Source organism: Kogia breviceps, chromosome 14 (genome assembly GCF_026419965.1).
Source record: "Kogia breviceps isolate mKogBre1 chromosome 14, mKogBre1 haplotype 1, whole genome shotgun sequence".
In the NCBI taxonomy this organism is placed as follows: domain Eukaryota; kingdom Metazoa; phylum Chordata; class Mammalia; order Artiodactyla; family Physeteridae; genus Kogia; species Kogia breviceps.
Window position 1 is genome coordinate 17982586 of NC_081323.1, and position 21577 is coordinate 18004162.

Sequence of the window (21577 nt, forward strand, 5' to 3'; positions counted from 1 at the left end):
GTCCCAGAAGAAGAAGAGAAAAAGAAAGGGTCTGAGAAAATATTTGAAGAGATTACAGTTGAAAACTTCCCTGTTATGGGGAAGGAAAGAGTCAATCAAGTCCAGGAAGCACAGAGAGTCCCATACAAGATAAATCCAAGGAGAAACATGCCAAGACACATATTAATCAAACTATCAAAAATTAAATACAAAGAAAAAATATTAAAAGCAACAAGGGAAAAGGAACAATTAAAGTACAAGGGAATCCCCATAAGGTTAACAGCTGATCTTTCAGCAGAAACTCTGCAAGCCAGAAGGGAGTGGCAAGACATATTTAAAGTGATGAAAGGAAAACACCTACAACAAAGATCACTCTACCCAGCAAGATCTCATTCAGATTTGATGGAGAAATTAAAACCTTTACAGATAAGCAAAAGCTAAGAGAATTCAGCACCACCAAACCAGCTCCACAACAACTGCTAAACGAACTTCTCTAGGCAAGAAACACAAGAGAAGGAAAAGACTTACAATAACAAACCCAAAACAATTAAGAAAATGGTAATAGGAACATACATATCGATAACTACATAAAATGTAAATGGATTAAATACTCCAACCAGAAGACATAGACTGGCTGAATGGATACAAAAACAAGACCCATACATATGCTGTCTACAAGAGACACACTTCAGACCTAGGGACACAAACAGACTGAAAGTCAGGGGATGGAAAAAGATATTCCATGCAAATGGAAATCAAAAGAAAGCTAGAGTAGCAATTCTCATATCAGACAAAATAGACTTTATTTTAAAGACTATTACAAGAGACAAAAAAGGACAGTACATAATGATCAAGGGATCAATCCAAGAAGAAGATATAACAATTGTAAATATTTATGCAACCAACATAGGAGCACCTCGATACATAAGGCAAATGCTAACAGCCATAAAAGGGGAAATTGACAGTAACACAATCATAGTAGGGGACTTTAACACCCCACTTTCACCATTGGACAGATCATCCAAAATGAAAATAAATAAGGAAACACAAGCTTTAAATGATACATTACACAAGATGGACATCATTGATATTTATAGGACATTCCATCCAAAAACAACAGAATACACTTTCTTCTCAAGTGCTCATGGAACATTCTCCAGGATAGATCATATCTTGAGTCACAAACCAAGCCTTGGTAAATTTAACAAAATTGAAATCATATCAAGTATCTTTTCTGACCACAACGCTATGAGACTAGATATCAATTACAGGAAAAAATCTGTAAAAAATACAAACACATAAAAAAAAAAAAATACAAACACATGGAGGCTAAATAAACACTACTTAATAACCAAGATATCACTGAAGAAATCAAAGAGGAAATCAAAAAATTACTAGAAACAAATAACAGTGAAAACACGACAACCCAAAACCTATGGGATGCAGTGAAAGCAGTTCTAAGAGGGAAGTTTATAGCAATACAATCCTACCTCAAGAAACAAGAAACATCTCAAATAAACAACCTAACCTTACACCTAAAGCAATTAGAGACAGATGAGCAAAAGCACCCCAAAGTTAGCAGAAGTAAAGAAATCATAAAGATCAGATCAGAAATAAATGAAAAAGAAATGGAGGAAACAATAGCAAACATCAGTAAAACTAAAAGCTGGTTCTTTGAGAAGATAAACAAAATTGATAAACCATTAGCCAGAATCATCAAGAAAAAAGGGAGAAGAGTCAAATCAATAGAATTAGATATGAAAGAGGAGAAGTAACAACTGACACTTCAGAAATACAAAGAATCATGAGTGATTACTACAAGCAACTATATGCCAATAAAATGGACAACCTGGAAGAAATGGACAAATTCTTAGAAAAGCACAACCTTCCGTGACTGAACCAGGAAGATAGAAAATATAAACAGTCCAATCACAAGCACTGAAATTGAGACTGTGATTAAAACTCTTCCAACAAACAAAAGCCCAAGTCCAGATGCCTTCACAGGTGAATTGTATCAAACATTTAGAAAAGAGCTAACACCTATCCTTCTCAAAGTCTTCCAAAATATAGCAGAGGGATGACCACTCCCAAACTCATCCTATGAGGCCACCATCACCCTGATACCAAAACCTGACAAAGATGCCAGAAGAAAAGGAAACTACAGGCCAATATCACTGATGAACATAGATTCAAAAATCCTCAACAAATGCTAGCAAACAGAATCCATCAGCACATTAAAAGGATGAATCACCATGATCAAGTGCGGTTTATCCCAGGAATGCAAGGATTCTTCAATATATGCAATGTGATAAACCATATCAACAAATTGAAGGAGAAACACCATATGATCTTCTCAATAGATGCAGAAAAAGCTTTCCACAAAATTCAACACCCATTTATGATAAAAACGCTCCATAAAGTAGGCATAGAGGGAACCTACCTCAACATAATAAAGGCCATACATGACTAACCCACAGCAACATTGTTCTCAATGGTGAAAAACTGAAACCATTTCCACATCAGGAACAAGACAAGGTTGTCCACTCTCACCACTATTATTCAACATAGTTTTGGAAGTTTTAGACACAGCAATCAGTGAAGAAAAAGAAATAAAAGGAATCCAAATCAGAAAAGAAGAAGTAAAACTGTCACTGTTTGCAGATGACATGATACTATACATAGAGAATCCTAAAGATGCTACCAGAAAACTACTAGAGCTAATCACTGAATTTGGTAAAGTAGCAGAATACAAAATTAATGCACATAAATCTCTTGCATTCCTATACACTAATGATGAAAAATCTGAAAGAGAAATTAAGAAAACACTCCCATTTACCACTGTAACAAAAAGAATAAAGTATCATGGAATAAACCTACCTAAGGAGACAAAAGACCTGCATGCAGAAAACTATAAGACACTGATGAAAGAAATTAAAGATGATACAAACAGATGGAAAAATATACCATATTCTTGGATTGGAAGAATCAATATTGTCAAAATGACTATACTACCCAAAGCAATCTACAGATTTAATGCAATCTCTATCAAACTACCAATGGCATTTTTCACAGAACTAGAAAAAAAATTTCACAATTTTTGTGGAAACACAAAAGACTCCGAATAGCCAAAGCAATCTTGAGAAAGAAAAACGGAGCTGGAGAATCAGGCTCCCTGACTTCAGACTATACTACAACGCTACAGTAATCAAGACAGTATGGTACTGGCACAAAAACAGAAATATAGATCAACGGAACAGAATACAAAGCCCAAAGATAAACCCACGCACAAACGGTCATATTATCTTTGATAAAGGAGGCAAGAATATACAATGGAGAAAAGACAGCCTCTTCAATAAGTGGTGCTGGGAAACTGGAGAGCTATATGCATAAGAATGAAATCAGAACACTCCCTAACACCACATGCAAAAATAAACTCAAAATGGATTAAAGACCTAAATGTAAGGCCAGACACTATAAAACTCTTAGAGGAAAACGTAGAACACTCTATGACATAAATCACAGCAAGATCCTTTTTGACCCACCTCCTAGAGAAATGGAAATAAAAACAAAAATAAACAAATGGGACCTAATGAAACTTAAAAGCTTTTGCACAGCAAAGGAAACCATAAACAAGATGAAAAGACAACCCTCAAGTGGGAGAAAATATTTGCAAACGAAGCAACTGACAAAGGATTAATCTCCAAAATATACAAGCAGCTCATGCAGCTCAACATCAAAAAAACAAACAACCCAATCCAAAAATGGGCAGAAGACCTAAAGAGACATTTCTCCAAAGAAGATATACAGATTGCCAACAAACACATGAAAGGATGCTCAACATCACTAATCAGAGAAATGCAAATCAAAACTACAATGAGGTACCACCTCACACCAGTCAGAATGGCCATCATCAAAAAATCTACAAACAGGGCATCCCAGGTGGCACAGTGGTTGAGAGTCCACCTGCCGATGCAGGGGACACGGGTTCGTGCCACGGTCCAGGAAGATCCCACATGCCGCGGAGTGGCTGGGCCCGTGAGCCATGGCCGCTGAGCCTGCGCATCCGGAGCCTGTGCTCCGCAATGGGAGAGGCCACAACGGTGAGAGGCCTGCGTACCGCAAAAAAATAAAAGAAAAAAAATCTACGAACAAGAAATGCTGGAGAGGGTGTGGAGAAAAGGGAACCCTCTTGCACTTTTGGTGAGAATGTAAACTGATACCTCCACTATGGAGAACAGTATGGGGCATCCTTAAAAACTAAAAATAGAACTACCATAGGACCCAGCAATCCCGCTACTGGGCATATACCCTGAGAAAATCATAATTCAAAAGAGTCATGTAGCAAAATGTTCATTCCAGCTCTATTTACAATAGCCAGGACATGGAAGCAACCTACGTGTCCATCGACAGATGAATGGATAAAGAAGATGTGGCACATATATACAATGGAATCAATATTACTCAGCCATAAAAAGAAACAAAATTGAGTTATTTGTAGTTAGGTGGATGGACCTAGAGACTGTTATACAGAGTGAAGTCAGAAAAAGAAAAACAAATACCGTATGCTAACATATATATATATGGAATCTAAAAAAAAAAAAAAAATGGCTCTGAAGAACCTAGGGGCAGGACAGGAATAAAGATGCAGACATAAAGAATGGACTTGAGGACATGGGGAAGGGGAATGGTAAGCTGGGATACAGTGAGAGAGTGGCATGGACATATACACACTACCAAATGTAAAATAGATAGCTGGTGGGAAGCAGCCACATAGCACAGGGAGATCAGCTCGGTGCTTTGTGACCACCTAGAGGGGTGGGAGGGAGACGCAACAGGGAGGAGATATGGGGATGTATGTATACGTATAGCTGATTCACTTTGTTATAAAGCAGAAACTAACACACCATTGTAAAGCAATTATACTCCAATAAAGATGTTAAAATAAAAACATATTAAGCAACCAAAAAATATATATATATATGAGTTTTAGAAGAAGTAGGTTTTCTTTTTTTTTTTTAACTGCTCCTGTTGCCACCACCTCTTGTTACCAAGTAAATTATCTTAATGGCCTTTCATATCTATCAGAGAAACTGGCAGGAAGAGAGCTCATCAAATGTGAGGGTGGCAAGTTGCTGAGAGAAATAGCAGACACATGGGATGGCAGAGAATGATGACCAGAATAGACCAAATCAAATGTAACAGGTCAAAGGACACATTCCTGCCTGGGAGACCATGCAAGTCTGTCTGCACAGCTCCAGGATGGGCAGGCTCAGCTTCAAAGCTTTGTGAATGAATGATAATCTCCCTCCAAAGCCAGGCTACACTTAGAAAAATTACATTAGAAAAATTACATTAACTGCATTTTAAGAAGGACATGAACAAACTGGAATACGTCCTAAGTAAAAGGGCCAGGACCCATAGACAGTTGGAAGACATGTATTGAGAGACTGCAGAAGGAATAGGGGATGTTTAACCCAGAGAGCAGGTGACAAATGAGACATGAAGTAGGGGACTTGGGAGTGACCCTCAGACATCTGAAGGACTGTCATTCAGAAGACACTTGATCTAGAATGCAGAGCTACATATCACAGATGGAAGTTTCTGGAAGACATATTTTAGTGGAAAATAAGAGGGAACTTTTTAAAATTAAAACTACCCAAGGGACTTCCCTGACGGTCCAGTAGTTAAGACTTTGCCTTCCAATGCAGGGAGTGAGGGTTCGATCCCTGGTCAGGGAGCTAAGATGCCACATGCCTCATGGCCAAAAAACAAAAAAAAAAACATAAGACAGAAGCAATATTGTAACAAATTCAATAAAGACTTTAAAAATGGTCCACATCCAAAAAAATCTTTAAAAAAAAAACTACCCAACAGTGGGATGGGCTGCCTTATAATGCAGTGAGTTCTCCATCACTGACAACATTCAAGCCAAGAATGGTTAACTATTAAAGTATTTTGTAATGGAATTTCTGCACTCTATGAAAATGCAGACTGGACTAGAAAAATCTCTGTGTTTCCTCCCAACTCAAGAATATTAAGATTCTAAAGTAGGCAGCCCCATGAGGGATAGCGGCAAGTCCCTCCTCACCAATCCATGCCCCCGATTCCCTACTTAGAGAAGCATTCCTTTGGCTTCATCTTCTTTTGATATTAAAATACCATTCAAGATTAAATACTATAAATTGTTATCAGTTCTGATCACCTCCACGTGAATGAGTCTATATGGTCCTTTCCCAAGAATAGGTTTCCCTGGAGGTTGACAAGAAGGATAATATGGTCCTGAGCTATGAAAACATCCATATTTTGGGAACCACTGAGAGGGAGAGAAAAAGGATGCTCCTAGGACCAAGTTCACAATCTTGTATATCAACATACTGACTTGAGTCTTGAAACTGTGTTAATTTCCACCCCATGGTCCAGTGCACTCACTGTTTCTTTAATCCAAGGGTGGTTAATGAACGCCAGACCAGGCTCTCTCCAACAACATGCAAGTTGGAGAGCTCCCACTCCACAATTGCCAACCAGCTGCGCCGCTGAAATTAACTTGCTCAGCTGGCCCTCCAAATAAAGCCATTTAAAGAGTGCAATGTACCATAGAAAGCAATTTGTTTCCTTAAAATTTAGTACCCCACGTGAAGATTGATTTTGATTTGAAAGACAGAAGTTTCTGCAAGGTGAATAATTTTAAGTTTAACATATTCCTCCTTTCAAGGAGCCAAATGTATTAAAATTAGGTGCAAAGTGCTTCTAATTTGTCAATCACTCCTTGGATAATTCTGTTCCTGCATTACCAGGGAAATTGCCCAAGAGACCTGGCTTTTGGCTCCTTTCACCTCCACTATTCTTTTAACTTGATCATGGCTGTAGAATGCAAATGTGACTCTACAGCTGGGGGCTGTAGGGCGGGGTCCAGGATGAAGACAACCCCATACCTACATTAAGTTTATCAGGTCAGAGGTGCGACAGGCATCCTAAGTTCTGTCACACATCAGGTTGTAGGACAGGGCGCTCAATGAAACAGCCAAAGTGGAAGGCATCCCTCTTGCACTGAGGATCTTGCGAGCGCTTCCTTGTTCATTTTGTCCATTGGTTGACACCCACCACCGAGGGCTTGCTCTGTGTCAGATGCCGTGCTCAGTCCCTTGGCTCACAGATGACCAAGGACAGGCTGTGCCTGGAGGGGCTCAAACATCAGAGAAACAAGAAAACCACAACTGCTCCAGGGAGTGTTGTGTGGACGGTAAGCACAGGACACTCTGAGACCACCGAGGGGGGTATCTCTCCCAGCTTGAGAGGGTTGCCCAAGGCCTCTGGGGGAAGGGAATAATGACCCTGAAGTAATGATCCTGAATGACAAGTGAGCCAGACTGTCCAGCTGGCATAGGACACTTCCAGAAGGAAGAAGGCGTATAAAGAGCATGTGGGCTACCATATATATAATAGATAACCAATAAGGACCTGCACATAGCACAGGGAACTATACTCAGTATTTTGTAATAACCTATAAGGGAACAGAATCTGAAGAAGGATAGATAGATAGATAGATAGATAGATAGATAGATAGATAGATAGATACTAATAGATAGATAAATAAAGATATATGTGTCACTGAATCACTGTGCCGCATACCTGAAACTAACGTGATATGGTAAATCAACTGTACTTCAATTTAAAAAAAGAGCATGTGGAGTTACCCGAGGCATTTTGGAGGTAGTTCTGGCATTCCAATCTTCATGCTAAGGACCTTATAGGTATTTTCTCTTTGCATCCTCACAATGGCACTATGTAGTGGGTTCTACTACAAGGTAGGGACTATCATCACTTCTATTATATAGATGAGGAAACTGAGGCACTAAAATGTTAAATAATATACACAAGGTAACCCAGCTTCTAAGTGGAAAAGTCAGGATTCAAACCCAGTTAAGTCCAATACAAAGTCTGTGTAAATGCATTGCTTTCCAAGAGACATGGATTGTTGGGGGAACTCCTAGCTGGGGTGGAGGGAAGTGGTTCCAGGCGGTGATCAAGGCACAGGCCGACCTATACATCAGCTGGTTCTTGGAATCAGCGAGATCACCTATGAAAAGCTCCAAGCACAGGACCCGACACACAGTAAGTACTCAATAAACTTTAGTGGTGCTTGTGGAGGAGGAGAGCTTGTGGGAAAGTGAAGAGAGAGCTCCAGACGCTTCAGCAACCTGAGGAGCATCATGAGTCATGCAAGGCCTAGACATTACCTTGAAGGCAGCAAGGATTCATTCTAGGTGAGGAAGTGACATGCTTAAGGTCTGGCTGTAGAAAGGTGGCAACACGAAAGGTAGATTTGCAAGAGACAAAGCAGAATCAGAAGATCTTGTGGGCTTCCCTGGGGGCGCAGTGGTTGAGAGTCCGCCTGCCGATGCAGGGGACACGGGTTCGTGCCCCCGTCCGGGAGGATCCCACGTGCCGCGGAGCGGCTGGGCCCGTGAGCCATGGCCGCTGAGCCTGCGCGTCCGGAGCCTGTGCTCCGCAACGGGAGAGACCACAGCAGTGAGAGGCCCGCGTACCGCAAAAAAAAAAGAAAAAAAAAAAAGATCTTGTGCCCCAGGGTAGAAACACTAGAACTAGCAAACACAGAACAGACAGAGAGGGAGGGAGATGGTTTTCAAAAGATATTTTGGAGGGAAAACAGACTTAGCAAGAGACCACAAATGGCAAGGAAGGGAAAGGTTCCTGCCTCAGCGGATAAGGAGAATGCTAGTGCCATTCCCACGAAAGGAAATGTGAGGAGGGGAATTTGGATTCTATTGGGATGTAAGACTGAAGTGGCTGTGGGATGTGCCTATGGGGATGCCCAACACATCTTTGGAAACATACAGAATCAAACCCAACAGATTGGCAGGGAATAAAATGAAAGTGCCCATACTTACATGGCTCTGATAACCATTCAGACTCATGCCCACAGAGCATGAAAGGAAGCCTCCAACACAACCTTGTCCCCTTCACTGCTCTAGTCCTGGACAGCTTGCCCTGACCCGCTCTGCACGCCCCAGTGCAACCAGTTTTCAATCTTGCCAAATTATGCCAACTTGACCTATACCCCAGCTCCCAGCCTCAGGATTTGCTTCTTCTCTTTCTAACCTTCAGATTCTCTCTCTGATCTCCCCACCGCAAGATCCCCCTGAAAAAGCCCCATAGCCTTCCCGCCCAGCACCAACCCCCTAAGATCAGTGCCTCGGGGAGTCTTGACCTGGTGTTTCCATAGGGACATCAACAGGACTGGATTAAGATGGAGTGCAGTGGGTGTGAGGCCGTCAGGGTCTGAGTCCTTACCTGGAGGCGGTAATCGCCCAAATGGTCCGCCCATGCGCGTCTAGTGCATGTCCTCCATGAAGCCAATCTCTTCGGTCTCTTGGGATAATCTCGGCAGTGCATCTTTGAGACCCAAACAACCAAGTGCAGCACAGAGATGGCAAGAGGATTACTCTCCCCATTTCCTACATACAACCCTGCACTTCAAGGCATTTCAGAAAGGGAAGGGAGAGGTCCTGCTGCACCTGCTCCGATGCACAAGGACAAAGCTCCAGCTTGGCTGGCCCTCACAGCCACACTGACCAGGTCTAACCTGTGGGCATGTCACAATCCTAGGAGGACTCCACAAGAGACTGCCTTCCTGCGATGGACAAGGTGTGACTATTTATGTTCCCATAGGTTGGAGAACCTGTAGATGTGGTTACAAATATGGCCAGAATCCAATGAGTAAAGGAATGAATGAACTCCATTTTATGCTTGGTATTCAGACTTTTTGGCTATTGAAGTAGGTGCCTCTCAAGAGGTAGTGAGTACTCCAGTCTTGGAAACATCCAAGCAGAGAGAGGCTGAGCAAGCAGAGCTGAGGGCCAAGCCATAGATGAGTTGTTCCAGCTCTATGACTATGTCCTCCTGTGACTTGTCCAAGGTGGAGAAGCTAGAAAATGGCAGAGCTGGGACTGGAACCAGTCTACTTCAGCCAAGCCCGGGTCCCTGGTATCTTGGTGACAGGAAACAGATTACTGCCAAGAGACGGGCGTTCAAGGACCTCCCCCCACACACACACACACACACCCAAAAAAGGAACAGCTATGCACAGCCAGCACTGTACAGCACCTAAGGCTTACTTCTCACCCTACGTAACTGATAAACACCCTATCTTGAACGTGTGACTCACCAGTATTAACTCCAGCAGAGCCCTCTGCTGCTTTTGTTCCAGAAATACTGCAAATTATTGCAAGTTTGTGAAGGAATGGAATTGGTCGAAGTGAACTGGCTAATAAACTGCTCCTTACTCTGTTTCCATATGAAAACCAAGAAAAAGCAATTAAGAACAAGGAACCTGGACCCACCAGCCCAGAGACTATTGGGCTAGCCCATAAAAGGGTCCAGCTAGTGCTTTGTTAGACACAACTGCACACGGACACATTTGTTTCAGGAACAAAGCAGCTGGCATCACCCGCCATCGGCCAAGGCTCCCATCCCACTCCATAACCAAGTCTGAGAAGACTTTGCACCCACATCGAGCTCTGGTCCCCAAACTGCTAAATCGTTTTTCAATTTACATAGTAATGGGCTGTCACTGGGGTCATCTTCCCAGTTATCTGTTCTGGTGATGGCTTTGCAAGAAGAGATTTGATCATTCCTGGCAGTAAAGTTAGCGCTCCAAGCAAGGCGTGAAATGACAAACAGGCACATTTGCAGCAAATACACCCGGGTGGATTCACTGGCAACGATGATGCCCGGGCACATCCCTTGATAAAAATCTCATCTTCCTCTAACCACCCAGGAAATCGTACCTTTAAAATCAGGGAGGGAGGGCTTCCCTGGTGGCGCAGTGGTTGAGAGTACGCCTGCTGATGCAGGGGACACGGGTTCGTGCCCCGGTCCGGGAAGATCCCACATGCCGCGGAGCGGCTAGGCCCATGAGCCATGGCCGCTGAGCTTGTGCATCCAGAGCCTGTGTTCCGCAACGGGAGAGGCCACAACAGTGAGAGGCCCACGTAACACACACAAAAAAAACAAAGCAAACACAAAACAAAATCAGGGAGGGCAATTAGAGGGGACCATGAGAGGGACTGTCTCAGCTCTCAGCTGTGCGCCAGCTGATGCCTATGACTGAGACAGCAGCTTTGCTAAGTGTCATGAGAGCTGTTTATAATCGTCTAGAGGGGCACCTGCAACGGTGTGTGAGAGGGGACTAGGCTGCGGGGTTTCAGAAGCAGAGAAGGTGGAAAGTGGAGATGGTGCGAAAACTGAAGTGGGTTAGGGGTCTTCAACAAAGAGGCCAAGTGTCCCAAGTGGTCTGTGCAAGCTAGAGAATGCTAAGGAGCCTACTTCTGGGACCAGAATTGGCAGCCAACCTCTCAAACAGAAAATATATTCATGGTCAAAAAAGGAGCAAACAGGATATCCATGAATGGAGCCCAGCCAATGGCTGGGGGCACAGAATCAAAGACCCTCCCCAAGAAGGGGCACTAGCAGGGGCTACACTCAGATCCAGCAAGGAACTAGGACACAGAAGGGAAACTGAGACAGGTACCCTGGGCTACAGATGAGGGAGGACTGCAGCCCAGGAGACGTAAACAGTATCTGGCATAAAGTAAGTATTGGTAGTTAACAATGCTGCTCAAGTCAGAATCTGTCATGCATTATATACTTTTTTATTAAGATATAGATAAAAGGCCAAGTCTTAAGGGTCAGTGAATTTTTATCTATGTGTACACCCATGTAACCACAATTCAGATCAAGATATATACATTTCTTGGGAGTTCCCTGGTGATCCAGTGGTTAGGACTGGGCACTTTTCACTGCCAGGGCACAGTTTCAATCCCTGGTCAAGGAACTAAGATCCCACAAGCCATGTGGCACAGCCAAAAAAAAAAAAAATATGTACACTTCCAGATATAGCATGCTGCCCCAAAAAGTTTCTCATGCCCATTCTTAGACACTTTACTGACTTCTACACCATAGATTAATTTTCCTTCCTTGTTGTTGAACTTCATTTATCATACAGTATCTACTCATTGATACTAGCTTTTTTCATTCAACATGACATCTGTTATCCATCCATGTCACTGCATGTAATGGTAGTCATTCTTTGTCATTACTGTGTAGTATTCCAACACATGAATACTTTACAGTTTATATATCCATTCTATGTTGACAGACATCTGGGTTGTTTTCTAGTCTCCAGCTATTGTGAATCATGCTGCTATGAACATACACACACTTGTCTTTGCCACTGGTGTATGGTGGACATATGTCCTCATTTTTCTCAGGTATGTAGCCAGGTCTGGAGTTGTTGGCTCAAGGGGTAAGCATATGCTTAGCTTTAGCAGATACAGCTTTGCTGTTGTACTTTGTAATTTGTAGCCATGTCTACACAACATGTGCCCCCTGTTATGTGTTCTCAGTGAACTGACCCTTTAATCATTCTGTAATGTCCCTCTCTGTCTCTGGTAATTTTCTTTATTCTGAAGTTTACTTTATCTTATATTAATATAGCATTACTCAACTTGGTCCAAAAAAATCTAATTGTCATGGGTGACAATTATTAGGAAAAGGCACTCTCACACACTGTGGTGGAGAAATACGATAACAAAGCATCTAAGATGAAAAATTTTGTAGCATCTACTGAAAAATGTACATACATGCCTATTGACCCAGTGATTTTAATTACAGAAATCTATCCCTCAAAAAAAAATAATTACACACGTGCAAAAAAAAAAAAAGCTGAATATTCAAGGATGCTGATTGCAGCATTGTTCATAACAGTGAAAAAAGAGAAACAACCTGCATTGCCATCAATAAGGAAAATGGCTCAAATGACTATGTTGTATCATATTATGGAAAAGCAAAGCAGCAAGTAAAATAATGAGGCCCGTCTCTGTACATGACCATGAACAGATGTCCAAGACCATTTGAGAGGAAAAGTTGGAGAATGATAAGCATGGTATGATACTATTTATATTTTTAAACTACACAACAGTATTATACTTTCAATGTCACGTGTGTGTGTGTGTGTGTGTGTGTGTGTGTGTGTGTGTGTGTGTGTGTAGTGACTACATATAGAAAAGGCTTGAAAAATAAATACCAAAGTGGGGGTAGGAATTGGGATAGGGGTCCTGAGATTAGGGTGGAATGTCATAAAGAACTTTAGCCTAATCTATACTGTTTTATTTTTACAAGGAGAAAGTTTATATGAATTACTGCTGTAACTAAAAATTAATAAATAGGACCAATGTTAATTTCTTAGTTAGACAAATACACCACAATAATGTAAGCTGTTAACATTAAGAGAAACTGGGTGACTGGTACACAAGAACCCTCTGTATTATCTTTGCAACTTTTCTGTAAACTAAAAGTAAAAAGTTTATTTAGAAAAACTTAAGATAATTGATCGAAATACAAAAAAAGCATAAATAAATTAACAAGGTATTTGTATTATAGATTACTATGCAGCCACAAAATATAAATCAATAAAATAATATTCTGCCATGTAATGATCCCCAAGACATATAATCAAGAGGAAAAAAAAAGTCAGGTCTCAGAACAATGCCTATGGTACAATCTCAGTTACGTGCAAAATTAATAGAGTCTGTGAACATGCCTGGTATGTAGATGAATAGAAAACAGCATGAGAGTCCATATTCTAAACCAAGGGTGGGCAAACTGCAGTAAGGGCTGGATAGCAAATATTTTCGGCTTTGTGGGCCATCCTGTCTTTGTCCCAACTATTCAGCTCTGCCATTGTAGCTTGAAAGCAGCCAAAGACAATATGTAACTGAAAGAATTTGGCTGTGTTCCAATAAAACTTTACTTGCATAAACTATCAGCAGAATAGATTTGGCCCGTGGGCCATAGTTTTGCCAAGCCTTCTCCTAATCTGTTAGCAGAGTAAGGAGTAAATGGTTTACTGCTAAAATAGTTTACAAAAAAGTATTAATGTATTACTTCTACTTTAAAAATATTAATAAAAAGACTGTCCTAATCCAGTGCCTGGCATAAAGAAGTCTTTGATTAAGTTTGCATCCTATCCCCTCTTCTGGCCATCAGCATCCTGCAGCTGACATCTCAGATGCCTTCATGGTTAACCTGCTAAGTTGTCACAATTACTTAATCCATGCAACCCAGGGTGCCTTTCTGTTTTGAGATTATGAACCAGCTCCCCATGGAGGGAACAAGAAAACAGCAGGTGCCACAGCTCAGTACTAAAATGACCCCGGGCTCCCTCACCTGCTTCCCCTTCACAGAAGGCCCAGCCAGGTACAGGAATCTTCCAGAAATCTCCAGGCCCTCTCAGGGAGAACAGCTGAGGAGTGAGCTAATTGGCAAAGAGGCTGAGTGACAGTTATGTTCGGGAATGATTTGCAAATCATATTCTCCTGGAGCTTATTAGAGGACTCATTAAGAGTACAACAGTACATTACTTTCTGAAATTCTGATCTAAGCAGAAAATTAAAATTATCTGCTAAATGACCTAATAAAATTCAATAAAATGTGCTGAGAAAATGAAAGCTGCAATAGATCATCCTGCAGAATGTGGCTAAAAACAATATCTCTTTCCTGTCACCGAGAGGCAGTGCTGTGCCCTTGATGCAGCCCTGGATGGACCTGGTGTGTGAGTCAGCGCCTCAGTGATCCCACCTGCAGAATGACTCACAGGCAAAGAGGACTGAACTGGATGCCAGCGGGGGGCCGAGGGCACGTGGACTGTATTCCATATGCTGAAAGCCCAGCATCACTGCCACCTCCCCAACGTCCATCCCCTTAAGCCCACCTAGTTCAGGCTGCACCCATCATCTGTTGCTTCATCTGCTTCACCATCTAACTGATCTCAGACTGACCACTCCAACTAGGTCTCCATAATTTCTGCCAGAAAACTCCTCCCCAAAGGCAAGTCTGACTTTGTCACACTCCTTAGAACATTTTCAGAAGCAGCCCATTGATCAAAGATCCAAACTCTTTAGCAGTGATTCTCAAAAGGTGGACCCTAGACCAGCAACATCACCTGGACATTTGTTAGAAATGCAACTTTCCAGCATAAACAAAACAAAAAGACAACCTACAAACTGGGAGAAATTATTTGCAAACGATGCAGCAGACAAGAACTTAATTGCCAAAATATGCAAACAAGTTCATGCAACTCAGTATCAAAAAAACAAACAACTCAATCAAAAATGGATAGAAGACCTAATTAGACATTTCTCCAAAGAAGACATACAGATGGCCAACAAGCACATGAAAAGAAGCTCAATATTGCTAATTATTAGAGAAATGCAAATCAAAACTACGATGAGATATCACCTCACTCTGGTCAGAATGGCTATCATCAAAAAATCTGCAAATAATAAGTGCTGGGGAGGGTGTACAGAAAAGGGAACCCTCCTGCACTGTTGGTGGGAATGTAAATTGGTACAGCCACTATGGAGAACAAAATGGACCTTCCTTAAAAAACTAAAAATAGAGTTACCATATGATCCTGCGATCCCACTCCTGGGTATATACCCAGAGAAAACTCTAACCTGAAAACATACATGCATCCCAGTGTTCACTGCAGCACTATTTACAATAGCCAAGACATGGAAGCAACCTTAATGTCCATTGACAGATGAATGGGTAAAGAAGTTGTGATATATATATAATGGAATATTACTCAGCCATAAAAAAGAATGAAATATGCCATTTGCAGCAACATGGGTAGACTTAGAGATTATCACACTAAGTGAAGTCAGAGACAGACAAATATTATATGATATCATGTATGTGGAATCTGAAAAATAACACAAATGAACTTATTTACAAAAGAAACAGACTCACAAACATAGCAAACAAACTTTTTTTGGTTACCAAAGGGGAAGGTGGGGGAGGGATAAACCAGGGGTGTGGAATCAACAGATACACACTACTATATATAAAATAGATAAAGGACAAGGATTTACTGCATATCACAGGGAACTATTTCAATATCTTGTAATAACTTATCATGGAAAAGAATCTGAAAAAGAATATATATTTATGTATACTGAATCACTTTGCTGTATACCTGAAACTAACACAATATTGTAAATCAACTATACTTCAATTAAAAAATAAAAAAAGAAAGGAAATGCAAGTTTCCAGGCCCCACCCAGACCTACTAAATCAGAAACTCTCAAGGAGGGGCCCAGCAATCTGAGTTTTCATCTCTAGGCGACGCTGATGCATGCTCAAGTGTGAGAACCACTGTTTTCATAGCGTATGGCACAAAGAAATTCTGCAGTCTGGCCTTGTTCTTCCTGATTTCTTACCCCTACATCCCACCCACCCCGCCTTCCACCTATACCCAGCCACGTGGCCTTCCACCCCATCCAAAGAGACTGTAGGTTTGTACGTGACGCTCTCTCTGTTGGGAAGGCCTCCCCCTTTTGCTTGGTGAGCACCACATCTTTCAAAGATCCAGCATGAAAATGTCCATTTATTTTCCCATTTGAACGGCCGACCTTCTACCTTGCTTGCATCATTCTCCAAGTTTGCTGTTCAGCTGGTCAGAAGAACAGCCTTTCCTGGGAGCCCGGGGAGGTCATTTTCATCAGTCCCCACTGAGCTTTCTGTTTCCTTCATGTCTGTCTAGAGACTGGCTGCCCTTCTTAACTGTGAGGAACTGGAGGTGAGGCAGGGGGAGGCGGGGACAAAAAACAGGATCTTCTCGTTACCTCGCATGGAGCCTGGGAGGGAGTTAGTGCTTAGAAAACACTTGCATAGAAAAGAATCTTATCCACTTGAGTGTTATGGGGAAAGCCTCTCAAAATCACTCCAATTCACAAACACATTTGGTTCTACATGCTCCCAGAGAGACAAAGATATTCAAAACAGCAAGTCCTCTCTCTCCTCCAATGGAAGGGTAGCTGTTCAGCTCCAAGCATTGCATACAAATGATCAAGCTCACATGTGTTTTTAGCATAAGCTAACAGTTCACTTAGCTGGCAAAGATGTGGGTACAGAGGTGCTGCCAAGCGGTACAGGCAGGATTTGCAGCAGCTAGCAGAGGCCCAAAGGTTTGGCAGCCATCCCTTCTCGGTTTGTGAAGCGTAGGTGATATACTTATCAACATAAGACACATCTGCACTCATTCAGCCTAATGAGAATCAAAATCAACTCTAACTGGAAACATCTAAACCCATTAATCCTGTAATCTCTTTTAAAAACTAACGGCTCTCCTGGAGAACGTATCTGGGCCATGAACGCAAAAATCTTTGAATGTACCAGCCCCAAACTCTGAAATGTGGTACCCCAAGAAATGACCCCAGGGAAGCCATGGGGACTTAACACCAGTCTGAGAACCGAGGAAGAAGCTTTCAAAGCCACCCACCTGAACTTCCCGTTGATGCTGAGAGCTCCCTGGAGGCTCACCACCCTCCAAAAAGTAACTCAAGGTTTGGCGTTGGGTCCTGAATATCCTAGAATGTCACATCTTTACGTTATTTAAGGAGACACTTTATATATCATTTGACTCAGTGGCTACGGACCCAGAGATCCCTGAGCTACTGTCCAAGAGCTCAGAAAGACCAAAGAAAATCATATACTTGCCAAAAATAGAGTTAACCAGGCTGTTATTTAATTACACATTATATATCTGGGGAAAAAAAATAATCTCTCAAAACATGATGTCCACCAAAGAAAAGCTGATTGAAGGAGATGCACTGTGTTGAAAAGATGATCACCGAGATCTAGTTTAACTTGTCTCCTTTTAGCAATAAGGAAAGTGAGGTCCGGAGAGAGGAGGTGAATTGCCCAACGCTCACAGCTACATGGAGTAGCAAGTAGCAAGAACTCAGGTCTCAGGACTTCCCTGGAGGTCCAGTGGCTAAGACTTCACCTTCCAATGCAGGGGGTGTGGGTTCAATCCCTGGTTGGGGAGCTAAGATCCCACATGCCTCACGGCCAAAAACCCAAAACATAAAACAGAAGCAATACTGTAACAAATTCAATAAAGACTTCAAAAATGGTCCACAGGGCTTCCCTGGTGGCGCAGTGGTTGAGAATCCGCCTGCCGATGCAGGAGACACGGGTTCGTGCCCTGGTCCGGGAAGATCCCACATGCCGCCCGTGAGCCATGGCCGCTGGGCCTGTGCGTCCGGAGCCTGTGCTCCGCAACGGGAGAGGCCACAACAGTGAGAGGCCCGCATACCGCAAAAAAAAAAAAAAAAAAAATGGTCCACATAAAAAATATGTATACGTTTAAAAAAAAAAGAACTCAGGTCTCTTATCTTCTAGCCTGGTGCTTTTTCAGCACCATATCCATTGTCATTCATAACATTAGTGAGCCCATAGGAGAGCAGTTCTCAAAGTGTGGTCCCTGGACCAGCAGCATCAGCACCCCCTGGGAACTTGCTAGAAACTCAAAATTTGGGGATCCATCCCAGACTTGCTGAATTAGAAATTCTGGGGATGTGACCTGAGAATTCCTGTTTTTAGCAACTCCTACAGGAAATTCTGACACACTGAAAAATTAGAACCACTGCCATAAGGAAAGGATACTTTCATCCCCTGATGTTTTTCTCAATCTAGCTTGAAGGGAATGCCTTGATGAACAAATCATAGATTATAGCCAGCAGCCACCTTGGAAGCTTAGTCCAAACTGCTCCCTGCACACAAGTCCTCTCTATTGCATACCTGATAGATGGCTATCCATCTTTGGCCAGATGCCCCCAGGACTAGAAACCCATCACCCTTTAAAAATGCCCTTGGAGGGCTTTCCTGGTGGTGCAGTGGTTGAGAGTCTGCCTGCCGATGCAGGGGACATGGGTTCGTGCCCCGGTCCGGGGAGATCCCACATGCCGCGGAGCGGCTGGGCCCGTGAGCCATGGCTGCTGAGCCCGCGCGTCCGGAGCCTGTGCTCCGCAACGGGAGAGGCCACAAGAGTGAGAGGCCCGCGTACCGCAAAAAAAAAAAAAGGAGAGGGAGGAAAGGAAGAAAAAATGAAGGAAGCCAGGAGGGAAAGGAAGATGGAAATGCTTTCCAAATACTCACTTAGTATTTGGCATTTAATTCACAAAACAACACTGTGAGATAGATATTATTCTCCACCACTTTACAGATTAAGAAGGAAAAGTTTCACGAGGTTAAGCAAATTAACAGTGTTGCCTACCCTCTCAGGAGTTCCTCCTCTCAGCGAGACAACCAGCAGCTGCTTCCCATTTAGCTGCCTAGTCATTTAACCCCTCACTGAAGGAGAACACCAGGTAATCAGTCTGTTCACCGAAGACCTGGGAACAGTTCTCATTGGGTTAGCTCATGTCACAGGTTCATGCCTGAACCAATCAGTATGGCCAGGCAAGTGTAATGCTTTCATTGGCTAGGCCAGGATCATGTGCCGTCGCCTGGTCTGGGGGTGGGAGCAGCCTCAGTTAAACAAGGGAGGAGGGTTGGTGTTAGCGGTGGGGGAGGGAAGGAATGCTGGAGGAACAGAAAAAAAATAAAGATTTCCACTACGCTTGGGAACAAGAGGGATTTCCATAGACACAGTGAATGTCTCCTTCTTCTGCCTGGTTAAGTGCATTCTGTTTAAAAAGTCATGTGGGAGCTTCCCTGGTGGCGCAGTGGTTAAGAATCCACCTGCCAGTGCAGGGGACGCAAGTTCAAGCCCTGGTCCAGGAAAATCCCACATGCCGCAGAGCAACTAAGCCCGTGCGCCACAACCACTGAAGCCCGCATGCCTAGAGTCTGTGCTCCACAACAAGAGAAGCCACCGCAATGAGAAGCCCGCACACCACAATGAAGAGTAGCCCCTGCTCGCCACAGCTAGAGAAAGCCTGTGTGCAGCAATGCAGACCCATTGCAGCCAATAAATACATTTATTTTTTTTAAAGTCATATGTATGTATAAGCATTCCGTATTGAATTATTAAAGTATTATAATAATAATGGTTAAGGGGACTTCCCTGTTGGTCCAGTGGTTAAGGCTCCGCACTCCCAATGCAGGGGGCCTGGGTTCTATCCCTGGTCAGGGAACTAGATCCCACATGCTGCAGCTAAGACCTAGCGCAGCCTAAAAAAATAAATATTGACTTTTAAAAATAATAATCGTTAAGAATGAGCCAGGGGCTTCCCTGGTGGTGCAGTGGTTGAGAGTCCACATGCCGATGCAGGGGACATGGGTTCGTGCCCCGGTCCGGGAAGATCCCACATGCCACAGAGCGGCTGGGCCTGTGAGCCATGGCCTCTGAGCCTGCGCGTCTGGAGCCTGTGCTCCGCAACGGGAGAGGCCACAACAGTGAGAGGCCCACGTACCGCAAAAAAAAAAAAAAAAAAAAAAAAAAAAAAAAAAAAAGAATGAGCCAGAAAGGGAAAGTCTTGAGCAGTGGGACATTCCAGCCAGCACAAATGTACTGCTGGCACCCACAATCCTGACTGCTCTGTTCCCTTCACGTAGGTGAGTTGGCATTTATCTCTCCCAGGAGGAAGTTCAGCCTTTGCGGCTCTTTCCCATTTATTCTTCCCATGTACATAATCACTCTTTGAAACTCATTTTTCTTTATTTTCTCAAATATTTCCAAGATGCTTCATTGGTTAAAGTTCATTCACTTGTTCGCAGGATGTTCAACATTGGCTTAGTTATGGCCTCCAGCCCAGCTGGTATTTCACAGGAGGGGCCAGTAATGCACGTTTCCAGCTCGAATGCACGGTCTAGAACACGTTTTACAGAAACCGCCAGTCCCACCCCAATACCAATTACTCATATCTAGTTACCATATATTTTTAAAGTAATTCACGACTTAGAAAATTTAAAACCACACAGTTCTTAGTATTATGAACACAATTTTACTAACTTTCAGTGACAATCATGTTTAATCTTAAAACTCCCTCTGGACTTAAATGGAAAACAACATTATAATTCTGGATTCATCTTATGTTTTAAAAAAACATTCTTGGCATGTTTGTGTTCTGGGTTCCATTTCAGAGCCTCATAACAGATTAACAACTAAAACGCTTATAGGAGACTTATTTACTATTTCCTTTCACTAAAATCAGAAGCTTTTTAAATTCCTACTTAAAATATAGACACTGGAAGCCACTGAATTCCTTCTCATGACTCCCTCTCATCTCCTTTGCCTCACATTTTCTTTAGACAAATTCAAAGAAGAAACAAAGGAGAATGTATCATATTCATTCATTCATTCAACAGATTTTTTTTTTTCAGAGTAGCCACTCTGTATCAAGCACTGTGCTGGGTTCTGAGTGAATGATAGCAAAACAAATTTCCTCTGCCCTCATGAGGTTTGTGGTCTAGTACAGGGGTCAGATCAGATCCACCACCTGATTTTGTACAGCCTGCAAGCTAAGGATAGTTTTTAAACTTTGAAATTGTTGAAAACATCAAAAGAAGAATATTTCACAAAGCGAGAATTATATGAAATTCAAATTTCAATGTCTATAAATAAAGTTTTATTGGAACACAGCCATACCCATTCATTTACATACTGCCTTGGCTGCTTTCACACAGTGGCAGAGCTGAAGAGTTACAACAGAGATGACATGCATGTCAAAGACTAAAATATTTACTGCTTGGCCCTTTACAGAAAACGTTGGCCGACCCCTGGTCTAGT